The sequence below is a fragment of the Halichoeres trimaculatus genome, unplaced genomic scaffold (assembly GCF_033239565.1).
Source record: "Halichoeres trimaculatus isolate MK-OKI-2021-1 unplaced genomic scaffold, fHalTri1.1 fHalTri1_scaffold_17, whole genome shotgun sequence".
Lineage (NCBI taxonomy): Eukaryota > Metazoa > Chordata > Actinopteri > Labriformes > Labridae > Halichoeres > Halichoeres trimaculatus.
Window position 1 is genome coordinate 14,507,465 of NW_027437195.1, and position 24,317 is coordinate 14,531,781.

Here is a 24,317-nt window from a genome sequence, read left to right on the forward strand (position 1 = left end):
TTACTCGATTAATTGATGGGATTTTCAGTAGAATACTCGAATACTAAAATATTTGATAGCTGCAGCCCTAGACGAGGGTATCGGTGTTAAAGAATAGGCTTAAGCACATTATGTGAGAACTCATACAACACACAGAGCAAACAGAGGAAAGAAGAGGTACATTCATGTCACCGTGTTTTTCAAAATGAATCAAAGCTGTTCCCTCTCACAGCCTCATTTTCATGTTAATGTCACTTCCAGGATGCTATTTGCATTCTTTGTGAATCCTCACATCGACCACGAAGGCATTAGGGAGGTGATATTACACATCAAATCCAATTTGCAATAAAGATTTACACAATGCAGCCTCACTGTGTGATACCTTGATGGATAAAATCTGATAAGAATCACTAAGCTCGCTCCGGAGAGTCACCCACATTGGAGGCTGTTCAGATACTAGCAGCTGATGTTGTCTGTGATGCTGTGTCGCCTGCCCAGTTTAACAGTGTAACAACATGCCCTACCCTCTGTGCATCCAACCAACCTAGCATGGCTGCATGGCTGGGAAGGTGTCCAAGGCCCTCTGCACTATGTTCTTAATCCCAGCGAAGCTACATCAGCTGATAACACCAAGGTTGCAGCAGGAGAGGAGCACAACAAGAGTCTAATTCTAAATTCACTGACATTTCTGCTTCATCCCTGCGAGCTGCAACAATAGATAAATACAGAGAGATACAGAGAGATAAAGAGAAAGAGGGAGACATTGATACAGTGTCTTTGCCTTAGGTGAGACACCTGTTACTGTCTCGACATGACAGAGAAAAGAGAGATCAGAGACGAAGCTCAGGAGAATGGGCTTTGTGTGTGCGGAAGCCTGAGCTCCTACTGCTGACACAAATGTTCATAACCGCTTTTGTCAAGTTTCTGTTCTTCCATGCACAAAAACAGCCATGCAGATAGAGCGAGCACGCCTGTGTGATCACACACTCACTCCTCCAGCGAGAACACCTACACACACACAGCAGCACATAAGCTAGGGCAAAGGTCGCTTTCACAGCTCCCCGTGTAAAATCAATAGCTTAAAAGCAGCAGACAGAACAATCATCGTTTTTACTTCTACTTTTTTCATTGATACGTGGGTTTCTATGGGTGTTAGCTCCTGAAAATATCAGAAAACTGGATACACACACCCAACATGTTGAGAGTGGGAAAATCAAAGCTGGCAGCCATGCTCGAGTGAGCAGACATTTAATAGCATTAGTGTCATTTACCTCCATGTTTAGGAAAGACAAAAAATGCTGATATCTAACACAAACAACTCTTAGCACAGAGTAAATTTAATTAGCGCCTGTTTTTCAAAGGTTGTCAATGCATGAATGAGGCGTGTGATGGGCATATGTATCCGTACCTACAGGGGATGAGGAAAACACAGGAGGAGCGAGTCAGAGAGCACCCAATGGTGTGTGAGTGGATGTGGGTGGAGGGGATTAGGCTCACAGTCTGATTGGCATGCAGGTTGAGTATTCCCTTCCTTGAATGCAGCAATATCTGCAGCAGCCCTCTGACAAGCAGGTGCCACTCAATCACTGAAGCCCATTCAAACCTTTTCTTTAAAGTACAGATGGTGCAGAGCTGAATAATGAATCCACATTGTTACCTTTAGAATTAAATACACAATAAACACAAGATGGTTAAAATCAGCAGCATGCTCCAGCTGCAGCTGATTATGGCAAAAAGAAGCTAAACAATAATTTATAAATGTGACTTCTGCCAGTATGTCAGCTAACGCAGCAAAACTCTGTGCCCCTGCAGCTGATCTCTATTCTGCTGCTGCATTGTGCCTTCAGGGGTGTTTCCTCCAGAGGCAGCTTCCACTCTCGCCCCGCATACACATTCAATACAGTGACACCGAATGTGTCAGGTTCTGCTATCAGGTGCTGGATAATTGCGTAGCCTCATAGAGAGCCAGCACACGGAGTTTCAACTCGCCTCCAGCCATGACCACCCTGCAGCACTGCCAAAACCAAAATGTCAGGAGTAGCAGAGAAAAGGAGAGCGGATACTGAGAACGCTGCCTTGGGGGAATGATATAACCTTGCTGAGTGAGTCCCTGGTGGGGAAGTACGTGAAGGATTTCTGCAGCCAGCAGAAGAGTTTAAGTAACGGATGCAGCAGGAAATCACCTCTCTCTTTTGTATACCAAGGAGGTTGTGGTTCACAAGTCAGCGACAGGATTACACCGAAAAGAGCATTTCACAGGGACTCAATCAAAACAAGTTAAAAACGGTGACGCTACATGCTGGGCATAATCTTGCAACCCAGTGGTTACTGTCTGATGATGATGGAGCCAGTGGGAGCAAAGGGCTAATCTTTCAGGGCTTCAGTGCAGCACAATCAATTGTTTAAACCGGGACCAGAAACTTCAAAATTTGTGAGCTGAAGAGGAGAAACTATGACTACAGTGAAAACTTGAGCTGCACACGATGCAGAAAGAGAGATTCATAAAATAATAAATCTGTCAGACGAAAACCAACCAGGGATATATAATATCTGAAATCCAGACATTTTTGTATAATACTCCACAGACCACCAACAGTAGGTTGTATCTGTCACACTGCAAACAAAACTGAAATCTTATCAAGTTTTTTTGTCTTGTTTTAAGTAAAAATTGTCTGCTTACACTGGATATAAGCCACATTCAACTGACCAGTCCAGAAAAATGTCTTATTTCAAGTTATTCAAAGACAAAAATAAGGTCTGAATTGCTTGTAACCAGTAAAATAAATCTGCCAATGGAATAAGAAAAACTTGCACGAAAATTTACTTGAAACTAGAATAATGTCTTAATACAAGTAACTTTTCTCTTGTTCCACTGGCAGATTTTTTTCAACTTGTTACAAGCAATTCAGACCTCATTTTGTGTTTTAATATCCCGAAATAAGACATTTTTCCGGACTGGTCAGGTGAATGTGGCTCATATCAAGTCTGAAAAGACATTTTCTACTGAAAATAAGACAAAAACACTTGATAAGATTTCAGGTTTTTTTGCAATGTTGCTAGGCGAAAAAAACTTTGGTGTTTGAAACCTTTTGGCTCCTGTTATTAGAGGCATAGGGTTGAAAATCCAGGATTTGACTACAAAACACAAGCTAGCTCAAACAATCCCTGCAGCACTGGGCTTAAGTAAAACTGTCCCTAGCTATTTCAGCACATAGCCAGTGTTAAAGTCTCAACAGATTCTAGTGAAGAGGATCACAGGTTTACCTGAGTGCTGTCCAACAATTCTCTGTAAACACTGACGCCTGCTTGGACACGAAGCAGTGCTCTTTCGTTAGTGAGCTCACTGGGTTCTGTGTAAAGTCTGCCTTCAGAGTCAGAGTGGAGCAGGCAGGAAAGACAGGGCTCAGTCTACACTGTCAGTCACTCTGTAACACACTGTACTGTCACTGCCACCATGACTGCATCACGTTCAGGGAGAGGAAAGTCCTACAGTGTGTAAGAAAACCAAAATGTGAAAATTGATGTGTGTACCGACCCCAAGGTGAGGTGTTCCCTTCCTCATCCATTAGGCCTTGTGACTGGACTGTGGCAGACCAGGGAAGGACCAAGCAACAACCTCTGGTCTAAGAATATGAGACAATGTGGAAGTGCCAAAATCTGCTGTTTCTTGAGTGTCCGCTTGACGCTGGCTCCTGGATGTTACTATCGACACACTCTGTACAGGGGGTGAATTTTTTCTAACTCTGCTGTTCAGAGGATACAAAGATCACAAGCTCACCCAATCAGAGGCACAGCTCAGGTTACGTGACCAACAGGCGCCCTATAGCTGTACACAAAGCCCTTGCCACAACCAATATGGCTGCTTTAGCCATTGTGCTTCATTTTCCGTTTCAGAAACAGACAGGTGACGTGGGGGAGACTATGTCCATGTTTTATACAGTCTATGGGAAGGACACAATAGCACCAATTGACAGAAGACTGACAAGACCCAATCAGTGAGCTGTTGAGTGCAGTATGTAAAAGTCTGTACAATTTAAAAAGATAACCCTAGACTACCTTAAGACTACAAAAAGAACTTTTGGTTTGATTCACATCACATTTACCAACATCACAATAAAAGGATTGATTTAGAGTGTTAGCAAATGCATAGTTCACAGATCAGGCTTAAAGTGTACTGCTCACAGACGAAATGGAGCTGCTTCATCAATAATAATTATGTTCCATGTTTGCATGTTTGGGTTTCAAAATGTTGAAGATTTAGTGTAAAGGTTTAATCCTGCCTAAGATACCAAAAGACAGAGAGTGGGTTGTCTTAAATGTCTATTGTGAGACAAACACTAGCATAATACTTTGGACAGTTATTAAAGAGTTAAAAATCTCCAGGTCTCACAAAATAAAAGCTGTCTCATATTAACCCTGTCTCAAAAACTATCTTCTGACCTTCTGCTTTTGTTTAGTAACACAGCCAGTCTCTGCAGCACGTCAGTCTCTGCTTCAGAGAAACGTTGTTTGCTCTGGCACACATGATTATCTTAATAATACCCTGCAATGTGTAAAACCACACTTTATCAACAATTAGAGTGCACTTGTCTATATTTACAAAAAAGAGCTTTCACCTTGTGTACCCGATCCTTCAGGATTGGTAAACATATTTATCAGGGTCAGCAGCACTTCTAAAAACCAATAGTCATCATCATCACCGTCCTCTCTTCTCTTTCCTCTCCTTCACCAGTTTCCTTTCTCATCTGCACTCAGACCATGAAGTGACACCTGACCCCGCTGGTCCCGGAGGTAACAAAAAGCCTAATGAGCTTGAAAACTGACAGGACAGTCTCTACCCATAAAGCACAGAGAGAGGCTGAGAGTAAATTAAATTCTTTACGACTGATCCAGATCAGAAAAGCTGAGAAAAAGAAATTAAACACAGCAGTCCTTTACAGTGGGACAAAGAACTTCTATCAACACCTCTGCAGCCTGCTGTGATGCTCTTTTCACCAAAATAGAAAAAAGGGATGAAGGACAAAATGAGGGCTATGATTTAAGTCAGCTCTCTGCTGCAGTGTGCTGTATTTATCTCACATAAAAACGTGGACACTGAGCGCTGAAATAAGCCAGTCTAAAACATATCCCATATAGTGCAAATTCTCAAACTCTCTCCTGTGGCGTGACTTTGGGTGAAGCGTTTCATTCCTTTCTTCATTACAGCACAAAAGTACATGCCAGGAAATGTCAGGGCCCTTGTGAATTTCAAGAGGAAAACCATTTGCATTTATTTCCTCAGTCCCTGACAGGTAGAGTTTTTGCTTCAAAAAGTATTCTCTACACTGGCCGACGATATTGTTTGTAGAAAATCCAGGTTTTCAGGCAGGTGTAGAGATAAAGACATGCCGATCTGGCTGATTTCTGCTTGTTTAACGCAATCATTCCAGAGGTGGATATAGTGACTGATCAGGTCTGAAAAGGATCGCTTTCACTTAGCATCTTCAGGATATAAAGAATAATCTGATATTGTTTCTTAGCTCTCGTTTTTTAGAAGGTCTGTTATGGCTACAAATTGCTTCACCATTTGAAATAAAATCTTTCTTGATGGGAAAGGACTGAGTTTCTTGTTGTGGAGTAACTGCTTTAGTTTATAGCCTGCCAGTATTTTGGATCCTGAGGGGCTCGCAGTAACATGCTGACACCATTTTATCCATTTAGTTGAAAATGAGAGGAGAGTGCCTCCCAGTTTTATGATCTTATCCCACTTGGCGAGATTTCTGTCACTCCTGGTATGTCTAACGCCCAGGGCATGGAAAACAGAAAATATGCTCCTGTTGCTCTCCCTCCATCTCTCTTTCTATGTCTGTATGTGTGCTACCGCTACCAACTCCTACACACTAAAGTATTTGTCTGTGCACAAAAATATTTGTGTGTGGGTGTTTGCAACCCCTGAGTGCTCGCCCTTTGCTTAAAAAAACGCAGAGCTTGTGTACCTGTCATCTCGGAGCCTCTCAGCTGCATTGTTTACCTCTTCCCGGAGTCTCTCCTGGCTGGACTGAACGGTGCGCTGTGCACGGAGTGAGTCAGCGGATCAGAGGGGAAGGCAGGCTTCAGGTTGAGTGCAGGTTGTGTTTGGAGACGGAGCCAAACTTTGGCCCGCTGATGAGTGACCTGTGAAGAGGAGATGACAGTCAGAGACAGATACCACCTACAGAGGCAGACTACACAAGGTCTGATGCAACAGACTGAAGCTTTTTCACTCATGTACCTTTCTGACTGCAGTGTTGAAAACAGCAAAGTATTACCCATCCTTTCCCTCCTCACAGCTTGTTGTTTATGGTCTGGCTTACAGCCTAACACATGAGAATGGAGTTGGAGTAGAGAAACGATCTTATTCGGTTAACACTCAACTGCTGACATCAGTTCCCAACATTTCAAAAAAGCTTAGTAAGCATTTGGTCGTCGTAGTTAAAGCCAGAGTTGTATTTACTACCTTTAATCCTCCACACACAGGCTGTTCCTCTGCTGGCAGCCAAAAACTACCTAAGCTAGAAGTCAGAGCCACTCAGGCTACAAACTAGGAACAGGCATTTCAAGCCAAAACACTTTTTAACAGTCACTGTCATCTATTCAGCCGTCACTTGCAATTACATTATAAATAAATTTAGAAGTTTATCTGGGATGCATCCAGGTGTGACTTAAAGTTCTGATCATTGCATCAATGATCTGGTGTCCAGCCCTCTGTCTGTGGGTTTTAAAGGACATGTAGAGACAACAGCAAGTTACACGTCCACTGCAGATGAAGAGAATAAATGTAAAGCCATGTCTTTGGGTGACTCTGTATTGTTTTCTCGTTTAGCTCTGACCTGCTTATTCCATTATGGCTGGGTCTGATTTTTGTTCTTTGAAGAATAAGGGCAAAAGCAAACGTGTATCATATTTTATTTCATTATTCATTTCAGCACTGAAATTAATCCTATTCTAAATTGCATCCACAATTGTATTTTCTATCTCATAAATCTACATTTGGACTGTTCATAGGCTACTTGTATAAAGCTAAAGCTCTGTAAATTCTGCAAAAAAACTCTAACAGCTGACATGTTTCAATCAATGTATATATTGTAATGTGAAAAAATGCTCCATGAACATCACAAGTTCAAAAAATACATGAGAGGACACAAGACGAAGATTAAAATTATGAAAAGGTGCAGAAAAATAGTTCCGAATGCAGAAATATTTGGGGCTAAATATGTTGGTTTTTTTGGGTTAAAATTTTCTTTAAAAAATCCTGATAAAATCCTAAGATCCTGACCCTGCCATAAAAAAAATCGTGACATATTTTCCCATGACATCCCATAATGGATAACATTTTTCTTATAAAGAAGTAGAGCTAGCTGGTTTTTATGCCGCACTTATTTGGAAAACTGACTGCTTATCATCTAGCAAGAGGCAGGTGAGGTTTGATTTTATGAGTCTGCAATGATGGTGGAAGGATGTTTGATGTCACTCAGAGACTGTTTTTTTTTTTTTTTTTCAGAAATCAGTCAAAAAGTAGTTTAACAGATAGAGATGGGCATTGATATGATTTTATTGATATCAATGCCCTTATCAGTTCTGCTTATCAATTCAGTTCTTTATCGATTTCCTTATCAATTCCTTCTTTTTCAAGTGAATAGATATATAATCTGTCACTGGATCTGGATATCTCCCGGAGTAAATATCAAGAAATAAGTAAAAATTGCACATCATGTGATGTTGATGTACAGTTTTGTAACATGTTATTGACTGAAGTGGGCCATCTAGTGTCTCGAAGTGTTTATAGCATTATTCTAAGTTGTTTGGAACCTTGCCGTAGCTATGACGCCAACCATTAGCCAAACTTTTCTTTCATTTCCTTGAAAGAATTTTGAAATTTGTATTCCTCAGTATTGTTTAAAAATAGGGATGGGAATTGATAAGATTTTATCAATACCAATGCTGTTAAAGATCCTGCTAATCCATCTAATTCTTAAATAAATCCCTTTTCAATTCCAGCAAATTTTGCATGTGGGCAAATGGTCTGATTTTCAGTGGCAACAATGCCAAACATACATCCCAGTAAAGATAACTGCTTCTTCAAGTTGCTGGTGTGTCCATTCACTTAAGTATGTGCAGTAGGTGTAATTAAAATTAAGCCACAATTCTGACGCTTCTGAACCCTGTCAATTGAATGGAATTGATCAGGGAATTGATCAGCAAAAAGATTAATGATATAGATTCTTTGATGGAACTGTTAACAATTCTCAACTGGAATTGGTTTTTGATTCCCATCCCTATTAACAGAGCATTTATATCGTAGTTTCACAAAGAAAGAATGACATCAGCTGGCAGCTGAAAGTATGTGGGAACAAAATTTGAGGCTGCAAAGACTTTTTATCCTTCTCCATCAGCCAGTTATCAAAGTGTAATGAACATTGAGATTCCCCCAAAATCAAACTTAAAAGTCTGAGGTAGATCCATGCATCACAATTTAACGACAGGGCAAAATATTTGTGCCAAGAAACAGCCTATGTTTATACTCTTAAGTCGCAACCACCTCACGTCCACACTTCCAACATGTAAGAGTGTGTGCTTGCTAGCATAAGACTAAAGCTACAGCAGAAAACAAAGACAGAAGCAACACAAAAGGACTTTTTGTGATTACTCCTCATAACACACCGTGCTGCAGACTGTGGGTGTCCTACCCAGGTGTAAATCAATGCCTGTGCTCCCTGAGAAGGTGACAAGTCCAGACCTTGTCTCACCTACTCACAACACATCCCCCTTTTGCACGGGGAAGGTAAAATAATGACATTTTGCATAATAAATACAGCGAGAAGATGACTGATGGTGTAATCTCATACTTGTGCTGGCAGATCATCAAAACTTGTTGCTCAGAGAAGATGAGTGTTTGAGGTGAAATGATGCTCTGGGTTTCTCACTTACATTAATGAGAAAGACTCAGGCCAGAAGAGATGATCACATAACACATCAGCAGAAACAAGCCAAAGAATTTTCAAACTGAGGTTATGTTGAGGATTTTCTTTTTCTCACAGTCAGACAGATGCACAGAGACCCATGAGACAACAGGCTCTGAATCCTTCCTTCGCCCCAATCACTCAGCGCTGTGAGTGACAGTTCTGCTTTGTAACAGAAATGTATGTGCTTGTTTATCCTCCATCTGTGGCAGCATCTGTTTCATATTGTGTTCCCTCTCTGTGTGCCAGCATTTGGCAACAACACATTTCAAATGTTATTTTTATCTGAACACACAATGAGAATTAGGGAGGCTGTCTATTTCTGTATGTGACGACTGCACGGCTGCAGTAAGAGAAATATTCATTCTCTGGATGAAACAGCGAGAAAGGAGGTCTGTCAAAGTTTGAGCTCGTGTGATAAATGGATGCCCTGCTGTCCTCACTAATGTGCGCTCATCCCAAAAGAAAAGGAAGTTCATCAGTCAGTGTCCTGCAGAGGTGCAGATAGAAACCACTTGTGCTAAAAGCCAGGGTCAGCATTACCTTATGTCTTCCTCGTTCCATCTTCCACAAGGTCAGGATCCTGTCAAGTTCAATGACCTCTGCCAAGAGTCAAGATTACGGTCACAGGGCACCGTGTGTTTTGGATGGATCGCCATCTGTGAGCTGGACGTGAGGGTCATGGACACGACACTTTAGATTTAATTTCATAGCAACAGTGTGCCTGACTCTGTGCGGCTTTCATACGACCATTTGCCTTGGATTACTGTGTGGTGAGGCGTACAGTCATAAATTCAAACCAAGAAATAAAACTGTCTAATCAAGACCACCCAGCTCCACAGTGTGGAGGTGTGTTTTTTCTCTCGTCTGCTCTCAAATTTCTTCATAATTACACTTTCAATTCACACCTTATCAAAGCAAAAACTATCATGGTTCACACATTTTTCTTGGCCAAATGGCCCCATCATATATCACTGAGTGTCCTGAAGGAACTGTGTACTCATACATAGAAAAGTAAAAGTATCTTTTCTCTGACATGCTGGCAGCCCCTCACATGCTTTTTGCCTTTAAGCACGGTCCAGATTGAAGAGTAATGGAGCCCATGAAATCAAAAGGGGTGCCAGCCATGCTAAAAGAATAAGAAGTGGGATTCACCACACACCATTTCACACACATACAGGATTCAGAGCAGCCTGAGAATGAATGTCAGAGGTGTGCTCTGTTCAAGAAAAACCTATGCATTTATACGGGTTTCACCTTCCCTCAATGCAGCGGGGGGATGGTGCACTGTGCCAACCATGAAATGAACTATTTCTGAGACATGTCAGTGTAAAGGAACCAGTGCAGCTGCTCACACCTGCACAGATACACATTCTAGTTGAGTTTAAGTACAAACACACAATACATGGATACAGTACAGGATCAGCTACTGTGAAGTGTTGACTGTGCTTGAGTTGAGTTTTGCTTTTTTTGCGGGGGATGTAAACCACTGAGTGACTCAGGATTCAATATCATATGACACATTACCATTATTGTAATACAATATGATTCAAGATACCACATATATGGGACTTTGTAATAAAATTGTAGCAATTCAGAAATTCTTTGATAACTGACTCACTGCAAGATAGTCACATCAAGTTAAATAACGATAAATGGTTGATTTAAGAAAATAAAATGACTTAAAAAAGGCACAGCGCAAAATTCACGTTTTTTTTTTCGCTAAGTCCTCTATGCCACTTCTATCAAGTGTCATCAACCAACAGCCAATTTTTTTCAAAGACTGATTAGAAACTCATTAGTGTATTGAAATATCTATTTCCCAATGTATATCAATTTTAACACTTCTGGAATTCATTATTTCCACTGTATTGAAGCCCCACTACCTGTGTGGGTATTACTGAGTGTCACTATACTGTGACTTGCATTGCAAAGAGATCCTGCATGACTAAAGCCTCCTGTTCAGCAGTTAAAGTGACAGAAGTGGGTAGTTTCATAAAATCAACACCTAAAGCATTAAAGCTGATTAAAGCTGGTTTGATTCATTCTAGATTTCGATATAAATAGATTTATCCCGTACTCCTCTGATGTTCTTCAGTTTAAAGTGATAGAGTCTCATGCTTCTGAGCTCTGATCAGGTTTTTTTTGTATTGTAATGATGGGTTAAATTGTTTTCTGGGTTCTTTTGTGTTTACGTTCCTGATATTTGAACTAGTTGTTTTTTAAGCTTTTTATCTGTTGGGTTCCAATTCTTTGTTCCTATGTATACCCTTTGTAAACTCTTGTTTTTTAATTTGCTATAGAAATAGAATTATTATCATTACTATCGTAGTCTGTGTCAGTCATGTTGTGTGTAAGCTTTGTGAGGCCATGTTCAAATACTGCATCAACACAAAAAACCCATGCAACTATTTGAGCTGACTCAGTGCTAAGCTGTTACAATCCATGACCAAACCACCAAAACTCTGATCTGCAAACAATAGTCTGTGTTGATCCTTAACTGTACAGGCCTCCATCCTTACGACAGGGTTGAGAATAAGGGAGACAAAAAGATGCACATAGTGGAGCTTCACTACGTCATAGCAGTACAATTTAACAGGAGGGAAGTGGAAGTCAAAGCGTTACATGGACATGAAGGAATCAGCAGAGAAAGTGGCGCTTGGGCAGGATGGTTGGAGCTACAGCCTCATATGTAACTGTCCACTTTAGTTTTAGTCTGTTTATTAAGGAATTACTCAAAAGTGAAATTCGTTTTTAAGGCCAGTCTTTTCTACAAACAATGAACACATTATCATTTAGCAAATATTAGAAGACACTCTAAAGAATGATGGGGCTTAATCTGTCATCTATGTCCACTGTATAAATATCAAAGCGCATTGATTCATACCCATCAAACTGATATGAAATACTCTTGACCGTTCCTAGCCTTGGTCAATTTTCAGTTAGCTTCCATTCCCCCACAGCTATCCACCATCTCCTGCCACATGAGCTCCAGTGTCAGTCTCCAGCATCATGCAGGTTTGTAGCATGTAGAAATGCATTTCCCACTTGTCAATGAAATGGGCAGTAATTGCCACTGTGGTGTGTGGAGTCCACCCGTCACAGGTAAGTACAGCTGTCTCTTCACACTTGAGTGCATCCTCCAGCTTTCTGGAAATGCTCTTTCTTTCTTTTCTCTGCTTTTTAAAAGCCGGTGGCTACCTCGGCTCTTGACTTCCTTTGACTCCAGTCCGACACTATATTGTTGTCCTTTCCTTCTGTTATCATAATGTAGAGTTTCTGTTCATGTGATCTTCATTAGCATCATTAGTTCCACCATGAGGAGTCATAAAGAAGTTTTTCAATTAAGAGGACTACTTTTTGGTGGTGGAACATCAGAAATTGTAAAGCACAAGTCAGGAAGACTTTTTATTGTCCTATTGAAAATTTGAAAATCATTTCTTAAAGCCAAACTACAAAACTTAAGAATTATTTTTGGCTGTTGTTACCACAGAAACAAATAAAGGAACCTCTCTTTCAACATGATAACTGGCCTTACTGTGTATGCACTTGTCTGGATTTTACAGATATATTGTGACAATTACAAACTTGAACTAAATACATGAACATTTTCAGTATTTTTCACATAGTGCTGCTCATCACTAAGAAAAACATCCATTTACTGAGAGCTTTTAGCTTTTTTGTTTGGAGTTGGATGGAATATTTTGACCGACAGTGAGGCAACTGAGACACAAGTTACATACTTTACCAACCACTTACTCTAAAACTGAGTGAGTGGGTTACATGCTGGTAGTTGGGTTTTGTCAAAGAGTGTATTTCCTGTCTGGGTTTGTGAGCTGATTGTTTCAAATGTTGCTCTCACATGCTTGTATTTGACAGAAACAAGCTAGCTGCCCCCACTTTAATGATAAGCAGATCCTCGTTTGTTAAAATCAATATGACATGCGGAAAATTAACAAAGAATGAGAATTTTTGAAATCTGTTTTGTGGGTCAAACAAAGGCCACCATACTGCAAACTTAATAATGACTACGGGGATTTAAATCTACAGCACCAATTAACCAGAAAGTTTCCTGTAAAACAGAGGAAGTGACAGGAGTGAGCAAGGCTAATCTGTATCAGCGAGGCGGAGCTGCTCTGCCTTCCTCTCATGTGTTTTCATCTAGTCCGGATGTGTGTTATATTGTAGCACTCAATGTCATTACACCGCAGACATAGTAAAGAGATGTGAAGAGGTCAGTTTTACTATGCAAAGCTGTAAACCTATTTTATGGTGACTTTCATGAGGCCTTAGCGAGCCTGTCACTCTTTATCTGCTTAGCAGCCAACAAACCACAGCTCCCCTACGACCTCTGATCTCACTTCTCTTTTCTATTTGCAACCTCTTCAAATGTTACGTCCAGCAGGGGTCCAGGAAGTTGAGCGCTCAGCCTCTGAAGTGTGGGCATGATAAACACACAGTAAAAAGTCTTTTAACTAATCTTGCTTAAAATAGACAGATTTCCCAGTCTCATAAACTCACTGAACTTTAGTCGTTGTCACGCAGAGTGAGCTGAATTAATGTGACACGTTTCCCGAAAAAGCCTCTCATTTATGTGGCCGTTTTCCCTTAAATTTATAGGCTCTGAAGCATTGGTGTTATTGCTTACAAAGGTGACTAATGAGCCTGAGGTGAGAAGTGAAACTTGTCATTAGAGTGAAGAGTATAAAAAGGGCCAGGCTGAGAGGGTCAAGCCTTGTGTGAAAGGAAACAGGGATGCTGATTGAAACTGCAGAGTAAAACTTGAGCTATGGGCTTGTGATTAAACTGAAAGGACAGACATTATGGCCCCCTGATCATTTAACACCTTGATTGCCTGTCTGCCATGTCCCTGTCAGACTGGCTGCTCCATCAAAGCTCTTTGTCTGGTAAGAGCACCCCATTTGGTCCCAGGTCTTTCCCAGGAGACCTCAGAGGACGGGGTAAATTGGTCAAGAAAAATGTCTTAAGTGTAAAATTTCTGAGAGGTCTTTCAGGGTTTTTCCATCAGTCAAGGTGGAGTGACAAGACTCAGTCTCACTGGGCCTTTGCCGCTCCGCTGCACATGTCCGACTTTACAACAAGCTAACACAAAATATATTTTTTTATATTACTCATAAACAACTTTCTTTAAATAATGATTGAGTGGTTTCTTTAGGGTTATCCTAATTTTTTATTTTCTAGCAGGATGGTCTAATTGGTACAAGGCTAGCTTGTTGGTCATTTCATTCTTTGTTCTCAGACTGACGAATATGAACACCTGTATGATCTGTAAAAAGTTGTTTGTCCAAATAACTCTTGATGTTTGATTTAGTCTCTTGATTAAGTTTGTCATCCATTTATAGTGTTTCAAATATTTTACCAATATATATTTTTAATCCAGTTTTGAAGAAAACTGAGGTGAAAAAACATTTTAATGTTACAGTTATGAAGTAACTGTTTCACAGTATGTGTACATGTTGCTGAAACATACCCGATACCTTTCAGGATGTTGAAGTTCTTGCTGTTTAAAAATAAAACAAGATTATTTGGTCAATTTTTGCAATTAAAAATGTGTTTTGGCAATGAATATATGTCCTTAGACTGGCACTAAAGATGCCTTAAATGCCTAAAAAGTATGCATGTGTACTGAAATTTTGAATTGAGTAGTGACATAATATCCTAATTTGTGGAATAAGATTAAAAAAAAAAGAGTGCATACAATAGTTTTTGATTTTCACTAAGGGTTGTACCACGTTCCATGAGAATCACCCATAGGGTAGAAATATTAAATATTTTTGTTTTAACTAGGTCAGAATTCAAATTTAATGAACATATTGTTTTACCTTTGAAAACTCTGAGAATATTTCCTTAAAGGAACAGTCTGCGGAATTCGGAAGCAATTCACAAAGAAAATAAATTGGTATGTTCAAACCAGTGTATTAACTTGAAATAAAAATCTTTGTGTGTTTGTTCACTGAAGTGAGCATTTTATATTTACATAAAGAGAGGGTCCCCTTTCACAGAGGCTGCAGTCTTGCACCACCATGTTTCTATCTAAGCCAGGAACATGGCCCAGTTTTCTCTATTTTTTGAGAGCCACAATTTCTGCACTGGTAAGAAGGGTAAAAGGGTGAGCAATACTGCTACATATTCCTATTTCTCTAGACTTTTAAATCTAAACCTTGTGGTTTGTGCTTTTAGTTCACAAATCTTACTGTACACATATGCTAAAGGCACCATAACGTGAACACAATGAAAAACACCACTGTTAGACTCTTAAGCCGTCAGCTTGCCTGTTTGCTTTGTCTTTTTCTGAAGCCGTCACTGAGCTGCACAAAAAGCAGCCTGAGTTGAAGTTCAGTGGTTGTTAAGCCCCTTCATGTTTCTCCCAGACTTTGCTTTACCATTGCGGAGCAGAGGAAAAGGTTTGTCCAGCAGCACTGAAGGTCTGCACAGAGCAGGGGGTGAGCTGAAACATTTCTATAAACTGGAGATTAAAAGCCCATTTTGGATTGAGTCAGGGAGCAAATTATGTCCTAGTGGCTTCTCTTCTTCGCGCTTTCAATAAAATGCCTCACAAATTGGTAAAGGGTTATGGGGTGCCACATCAAAATGACAGAATAATTATGGAAAGAGCTATTTCACTGGTATAAAAAGGGCTGTGAATGAGGGAGGTGGACTCTGAGAGTGATGTAGCACTTCTATGTTTTATACTGAATTCACTCCAAAATAATAGAGAACATAACAGCTTGTTTCCTCATTCAAAATGAATTAGGCCTGAATTTATCGTACACTCTAGGCTCACATCTTTATTCTCTTTATCATTGGTTTTCATGGAGCTCAGGCACCCCATTCTGGTCCCAACCCAGGAGGTCTGGCCCTTCCAGTGACCCCAGTGTCCCCCTTCAGACTAAACAATGATGCTGGGTCAACTCCTTGCGGCCTGTGACAGATGGCTGCTCCTCTCTGAGGTCTCCACCATGGCCAAGGTCACCTCCCCTGCTCCCAGCACCTGCACCCCAACACTCTCATCATCATCATCTTTATGCCTGCTACACCTATAGCACACGCCACTGCGCAAATCCCCTTCCCTCTGCTCACCCCCTCCTCTGTTAACAGAGAAAATGAAGCATTTAGATTCTGCTGGTGTGCGCTGCAGCGTGCTGAGCACTACATACCACCTGCAAATAATACCTGTAGGTCAACAAAGCAGAAAACAGCCCACTGTGGTGGAAGATAAATTCACCACAAGACATTTTTCACCAATGAAGACATTATTCTCGGGTGGAAAAAGACAAAAACAAAATGGTAAAGCAATAAAAAAAGGCTGAAAAACATTAAATTACAACAAATGCCTCCCTTGCATTAACCCAGAATCAATTGGCACCTGTGTCATGCTAGAAAATGCTCCACAGCAGAGCACCATAGAGGGGGAGTAGTATTGACGGGAGGCTGTGATCCATGAGACAGGCTACCTGTCACCATCACCAGAGTCCCTCCCTCACCCATTCAGTACAGCAAACCATCAGATCAATGTCCACAGACACAGTCCTCCCCCCTGCAAAACTAATTATCTGAGCATTTTATACTGCCAAGTCCCCTCCACGCTTTGTTTATGCATGCTGCAATTAGTGGAAGAGTCAATAAAAACCTGAGGGAGGTTACTGGTGGAGGGGGAACAATGGCAGAAGGTGAGAGGTGGAGCCCAAGGAAGGCTGTCACTGCAAAGGAAGCTGCAGTCGGCGGGATGCAGGAAGGCAGGGCTGAGAGTGTGACGGAGCAGACTGTACGCTGGGAGATTTTTTCACCACACATGTTCCGTCACGGACTGTTCCTGCAAGTTCCTCACAAGTCAAGTCTGAGTGCGGTGCCAAAGTGATGCATTCTGCAGCGCCAATCCCCCAGAAGTGTGATGCTGCCGGCTCTTTATATCACTTCAGCATGCACAATTAAGTTGCCGTGAATATTTATGGCGGGTTTAAAGACATCTTTCTGAGTCCCCCAGGTGTCACAAAGTGGTTGTAATCAGAATTCAGGGGAGTGTCCCGCTCTCTGTCGATAGCCGGGCTGGTCTAGAGAGAGCTGTAAAACCCAGAGCCTCAATCTGCTTCCAAAGGTCTGCTTAACTAGCAGAAAGCTGCTAAGCTAAGTTACAGCAGCAGCTCATGTTCTTGTACTGCCATAACCTTCATTAATGCTCAGTGTACACATAAAAGTCTTTGAAGTCAAGTGTCGTCTCCCCATTAGTTATTCACGTTTTATAACTTCAGTTATTCAGAATTATTGGTCATTAAGCAGATGGCAAAAAGCTGTTGTTACAAAGGCATGATTAGCGTTATGCTACACATTTTAATCCAAGGCTTCAAATTTCACTCATGTTTAAGATCCAGCTTTTCTGATCCCGATACCTGGGCTTTGGGTGTTGACTGATACCGATCCTGATCTGATACCATTGTTAGGTGATAACCTGCATGCTCTACTGTGGGATAAGACTGGTAATGTTTAGAGTAAAAGACAAAAGTGAGTACATATGGAATTACTGAAATTAATATGGCCAGGACACTGTTGTAAATGACATTATTAATCTCAATGAGGTTTTCCTGGTCAAATAAAGGTTAAATAAATGTATATATATTTATTTAAACTATAAGTGTTTATATGTTTAACAGAAGTTTGTTTAGTAAAAAGCTTCTCAGAACTTACAGAAATGACTGTTCATTTGCAAAATTTTATACCCGACTAAATCATAGTTTAGCCTTAGTGTCAAGTAGAGGTGGGCGATATAGCCTCAAAATTATATCACCATATTTTAAGGGAATTTGCGATAACAATATTTGTGATGTCATGGGGGAAAAAAACAAACAACTTGTTATTAGTGGCTTTCTGCTTCTGAATAACAGGATTTTTATTGCGCACACAGTATTGAAGCCACTTTTCCAATCATTTACAACTACCACACAAGCTTGAAATGTAAACATAGTAAGTAGGTCAGATCAGAGGAAATCTGCTGTTTTGGAGGAGGAAAAGTTAATCTTGGAGATGAAAAACTTCATCATTCTTTACGACACAACACATTCTTTTTTTAAAGACACCAAAAGGAAGTAGAAGGCATGAACTGAAAGTGCAGAACTTTTGGGAGGGCCAGATGAGCTTAACATGCTAATTCATTACCACGAAAGTGCATTGTCATGGGTGGGATTCCTGCAGGAACATGTGGTTTTCCTGTGATCTTGTGATCCAGGGTATCGAGCGGCTATAGGCACTATCCTGCGCTGTGCTGCGCGGCGCTCCAGAGACACATCCAGTATGGAATGGCATACGCTAAGAATTTGCAGAACTGCGCTGTGTGGTTTCAGCTTTAGGTGGTGGAACATGTTTTGTGGTGTTGCCACCCTTCACTGTTTAGTTCTCCAGCACATTTTGCATTTAATGAGCTGCGTGTCTGATCTTTGGTCAGCCAAACCACCTCCACATCACTGAGGTAGCTCCTCTTTTAGGCACCAAATTCTCATCTGAGGACGAAGTCGATGCTGCCGTGCTACTTTCGCTTTTGGCCATCTTTGTTTTGTACCTAGCAGGGAACATCATACGTCAGTGCATCTGTCATTTTCCGATATTTACAGTGCAAATTTGTGTCAAAAAAATTATACTGGTAATATCGTAGACGGTATGATATGGCACACCCTTACTGTCAAGTTTGGACTGATCCTTTCCCACTGATACGTGATCCAGCTTTGAGGGGCTGGATCAGCACTGAGACCCAATACCAGGATCAGATTGGCGCATCCCTAGTATAAATGTTGCTATATTTGTAAGGAATCAACTCTTCTCTACATAAGAAGCTGGTGGAAAGATGTCATAAGTCTACTACAGCTCTGCTCATTAATGAATAAGACTCAATGTATAATGTTTCCAATTTCATTAAGCAGACAGTCTCGCACGTCAAACAGTCGATCTAACATTTTTTAGTGTGTGTCTGTGTTGATAAAACTGCAACGCAGCAGGGGGGAGAGAGCAAAAAGATCCAAACCAGACTTTTTCCTCTGGGATATGACGACTCTTTCCGTTCACGGCAGGTCTAACGCCTACCATCTGTCCATTAAGCTATTCTGAGTCGGTCTGAAGCTCGCCCATGTGGTACAAATTCTGGAGGAAGATTAACACAAGGAACACAAATCTGCAGAAATCTCCCAATGCTGATTCTTACGCTGATCTGATAATTCAAAGACAGTTGGTGAGCCGCAGAGTTCACTTGTGAATGGTGACACTGTATCTCTTAAACATGGCAAAGCCAATAGATTTCCATGTTAACAGTAGGACAGTCAGAGCTTTATTTCTCTCCAGAGAGCTGCCGAGCCACCAGCTTGTAAAACCTAAAGACCCACACATCGTGGGCTTCCCCGTGAAGTCTTATCTTTAATTAAATTAAAACCTTGATTTCCCTCAGCTGAGAGTTGATTTCCTCCAGGTATAATTATGCTGCTTTAATGTGTGCACTGGGGTGTTTGGTCACTGGCAGATGATCTATCCAGAGAGCATTGATCCCTGACCAGCAGAGCCAGGAGCATTCATTACCTTGGTTTACACCAGATTAGGGCATACAAAACACTTGAATGCACAACAAACACTTTAATGCACACTAACACTGAACTCAACACCAAGTGTGATTATTTTTTACTCAAAAGCAAAAATATGTTTTGCAGCTTTTTACAGTTTAACCCAAACCCATCATTATTTGAGGATTAAAACCAATAATGGGGGATTCAAGTCACACTAAAAATGCTGAGAGAGAGGCAAGGTTAAGATTTACTGTGGCCAAAAACAGATGAATGTCAGTCTGGGATGGTTGATGAAATCAGGGAATTTTATCTGAAAAGGGTTTATGGCAGGAAGCTGAAGATTAGGGGAAACTGTCTCCTGAAAACTTACAGGAATAAATCAGAGGATGTGTACTTTCTGGTATTAAACTACATTAGTCATGGAGGAAACGTCTGATCTTAAACTCACCATTATCTGAACACGCAGCACTTTGTTGCATTACCACTGTATTAAACGGTTTGTAGTTGTCTTAATTAGCAATTATTAGATTGGTTTAAATGCACAGTTCAGTCAAGCTACAGTCAAAGCTCAATTAGGCCTTTAATTTGACTACTGTCCTCTTTTTATCATACAAACACAGAGCAAGGATTTATTGACAAAAGTGTATCCACTTACGCTGACGTAGGTAGATTTTTAACAAGTGATTATGGACTTTCTTTAGGATGGCACTAAAACTTAACAGAGCCAAACAAAAAACAATCAACAATCTTGCTAGCAGGAGGCTAACTGTCAGTATGGTAAACAAGGAAAAAATATATTTTTTTTGTGGGAAGAGATTTGTCTCAAAATAATTTACATGTGTTTTTCAGATCCACAAATAAAATCCACAACTTACGAACTACTTAGATAAAAGGGCGGCTGTGGAAATGCCTGTTTAAAATGAACATAACTCAAAAAGTAACAAGCAAATCATGATGAAATTTTCAGGAAATGTTTAAAATGGGATAAGGAAGAAGTGATTAAATTTTGGAGGTGATCTGGATCACTGCCTGGATCCAGGATTTTTTTTAAGGATTCTTTATCATTGTGAGATAGGGCTGTTTTCACCATATGTGTATATAACTCCACCATAAATGGTCGGATTGCTCTGCAAAACAATACAAGACAAGGTCACCATAATTTCTGACAGATGTAAAAGTACGATCCAGATCCTGGCAATATTCTGGATACTAAGATCTGGAATATGAAATATGTACTGGGTCAACATAATTTTTAACACTGTCAGGAAACAAATTATCTACAAACCTGCAACTAACTCCAAATTGTAGCAGACAGTCTGCTGAAAGGGAGTATAACATTAAAGTAGGACTAAAGTGTTGGTGACAATCACAATATGCTTGGTGGAGATCTGCTCTCTGAGTGCTTTTCCACTGTAATCTCTGAAGTACTGTGTGCCCTGTTGCTGTTGTTTTAAATGAGGGGCGAAGCTTTCCACACATGAGAATATCTTGTGTTAAACTTGTAAGTGTGAATCTTTTCAAAACTTTGTGACGTGTCTCAAAATGCGTATGCAGGTTGATCCACAAACGCACTTTCAACAATTCACAAGTCATGATGAATGCATGCACAAAATTAGAAAACACTTTTATAAATTATGGATGTATTTGTGGATCTGAAAACACATGTATAAATAGTTTTGAGACACATCTCTTCCCATAAAAAGCTACTTGTTGAGCACTGTCAGCACAAACACTAAGCGAGTTTGCTCACATTGAAAACAGAAAAAGTGTAAATACACATCTGTCTGAAGGGACAGGGGATCCAAGCTGTCACTGGGAACAGTTTGGGGTAAAACCTTGACAGTTTGCCAGTCTATCACAGAGTCAGACAACCATTCAAGCACACACTCACACCAACAGAAAGTTTAAAGTGACAACCTGATGAGCATTTTTTTGGACCGTGGGAGGAAGTCTGAGTATTCAAACAGAAACTCCACACAGAAAGACTCCTGCCCAGCTGGGGAATCAACCACATACTTTCTTGTTGTGAGGCAACAGCATTAACAGTTGCATCACTGTGCAGCCCTCATTAGAACTTGCTTGTCTATAAATAAAGAAAAAAACATGCCGTATGTTTTTTTTTTTTTTACCAGGAATAAACTTGAGTGCACCCAAGAAGGGAGTGCAGGGCATAACTTCTTTTTCTTCAATATTCTTTTAATTATTGGTGCAATTCTCAACAGACTGATAAGAGATTTAATGACTGGGGTCTTGAACATCCTTGCAGCCATCCTCTCAAATTTTAATTTAAAAGCTTGAGTAAAACAAACAGCAGGCCAAATGTCCATCTTTAATACTTACATTCAAATTAATCTTTTCTTTTAAGTGTTTCCTAAACATAGTGAGTAAACAGTGTGTGGCTCGTGAACCAACTCTCCCTGCCCTACAGGTATACTGGCAATTAGGACTCCCTCCATGTTTGTTCTGATTCCCTGCAACTGTTCTGCTACAGGCCGGGGAGTGGTGATGCCTTTTAATCAGCACAAACGTAGGGAGCTCCCATGTGTGACCAAAGCCCCCCCAGACAGTCTAAAAAGAGTCAAAAAAAGAAATACATGTTTGGTCCCTTGCTTTCTCACAATCACTCTGTTTTTCTCCTCTTTCCTGAGCCTTTCTCCAGTTGCTCTGTGGCATTAGGCTGGCGACTCCAGTCTCAGCGTTATCTCCAGACAGCAGCCATGGCAGCCAGAGCCAAAGTGTGGAAACACAAGATCCTGTCTCAAGCTCGGCCTTGGAACGGAGCCTTATCAAATGCCAGGTATGCCTCAGATGTCTCCAATAGGCTCAGAAACATGAAAAAAAGTGCCTGAGTAGTGCTTCAGACATCTGTGGGCAACAGTCTTCTCATCCATCCATCCTGGCTATTCTCACTAGGATCATTGGGGCCTGAGCATTTCCCAGCACAAAACTGGCAAAAGGCATTTTTACAGGAGTTGAACGACACATTCTTTAAGTGTTGCTATGGAGTATAACAGCCCTGTGACTTTGATTTAATGTATCACTCCTCCTAGTTGCTCTGAATACCATCCAGGATCTTAGATCAGGTGGTGACAGTTTCCATGAGGATTACAGACTGTCTTTGAAATGATCAGGCCTGTGTTCACAATTTGCTAAGTTGCACAGAGGTAAGCCAAAGTAACACTGAAGTTATTTTCCAAAGGAAATACTGTCCAATCTGGAAAAGAAGTCCAATTGATGTACAAGATGCAATCTGTTTTTGAATTTTGCATGCTCCCAGGAGGAAAAGGTTTTTAACGGTCTTCTTGCATAAGGAGTTGCACTCTGTTCAGCAATGAGCAGTAGATGCAGATTTGAAGAGGTGTCAACAGAGGAGCTCAGTCTATGGTAGCACTGAGAGTTGTGAGGTACAGACGGATCCGCATCTGGTGACCAACTGACTTGTGAGTCTGCTGAGCTGCGACCATTCCTTTGGTAATTTGTTGTCCTACACTGAAGACTCCTTTCAATCAAAACCAGCACTCCACAGGTTATTTACTGGACAATTCACTTTTTTTTTCACTTTGAATGTAAAATTAAACCTTTCCCAGGGAAAAAAGCCCAAAAAGACCAGAGCATCTTTTGTGGATTGAAGGAGTTGTTTGTTTCTTCGGGCGCCATCTTTAGAGTAATTCATTGTAATACAATTAAATCTTTCCAGGATCTTTCCAAACTTTTTCCATTAGATAAGGCAAAATATTTTTTGTGTTAAATAATTAATTTATAAAAGTTTTACATTTCTAATGTTTTGTTTTGTTTTTGTTTTGTTTTTGTGGTGCCCTGGGGGGGGGGGGGGGGGGGTGAGGAGCTCCCCCACAGTTTATTAAAAATCCTGGGGATACCCTGCTTTCCCTGCATTTTTACTAGTATATTGGTTGCACTGGTGTATAGGATGTATCTCACTTTTTAATAACAAAACAATATTGAAACAGACAAAATTTTATGGAAAGTACATTTTATTGTAGAGGAACTCAGCTACTTCTCTACTTTCTAACAGTAGTAACTACTAAATGAAAGAAATGACTAGTTTTCAGTAACTTCACCAACAGTGACACGAGTACAGGAGTGTAGGGTAGCTGTCTACAGGTTAGTGAATGGCAGATTAAAAAATGCTTCTGTGAGCAGAGTAAACTATGGGCTAAATACTGCTATCTGCTGCTTGGAGACAGTTCTCCCTCTCGTGACAAACTGCTCAAGTAAACAACTTGTGAGGGTCACCAGACGAACACATGTTCTATTTTCTTTCCTGTAAATGAGGAAAAGTGCTGTTTTCATGTTTGGTCAGGATTCACTCTTTCAAACTTAGCCCCTCAGAACAAATCCCTGCTATAGTCAGGGTTTTTTTCTTCCTATAATTTGTTTTGGAACTGAAACAAAGGGCTCTAAAACTCAAACAGTTTCCTGACATCCTCAAAACAGACGGAAGCGTCCTCCTCCCCTTATCTTAGAGGAAGACGCTCTTTGTTCTGAGCACAGTTGAGGGAATCTTTGACAACATCAAAGAGTTGCAGAGCGTTTCTCCGACTGCAGTGCTAATGAGAGACGACCATCCTGCACGAGTGTGATTACAGCAGCTTCATTAAGGGGTAAAGTGATACGGTGCACTCCGATCTGGAAACTGCTGCCTCTGGGAGCTCGTCTACTTAGAACTCACATTCACTGAAGATCAGCTCTGTCAGCCGTGAGTGACTGGGTTAAAAGCACCTCTCTGATGACTTTTGATCTCGTGAAAAGAAAAACAATAATGACTGGTTCCTATTGTAAA

The 24,317-nt window shown here is 40.7% G+C and overlaps 1 long non-coding RNA gene across 1 annotated transcript in view; it reads right to left on the reverse strand.

Moving 5' to 3' along the window:
- Window positions 1-5,967: 5,967 nt before the first annotated feature.
- The window catches only part of LOC141807108 (uncharacterized), a 44,816-nt gene continuing 26,466 nt past the window's right edge, over window positions 5,968-24,317 (reverse strand). The window contains exon 3 of the long non-coding RNA XR_012599809.1: window positions 5,968-6,132. This is a non-coding gene — a long non-coding RNA (uncharacterized LOC141807108). The remainder of the gene's footprint in view (window positions 6,133-24,317) is intronic.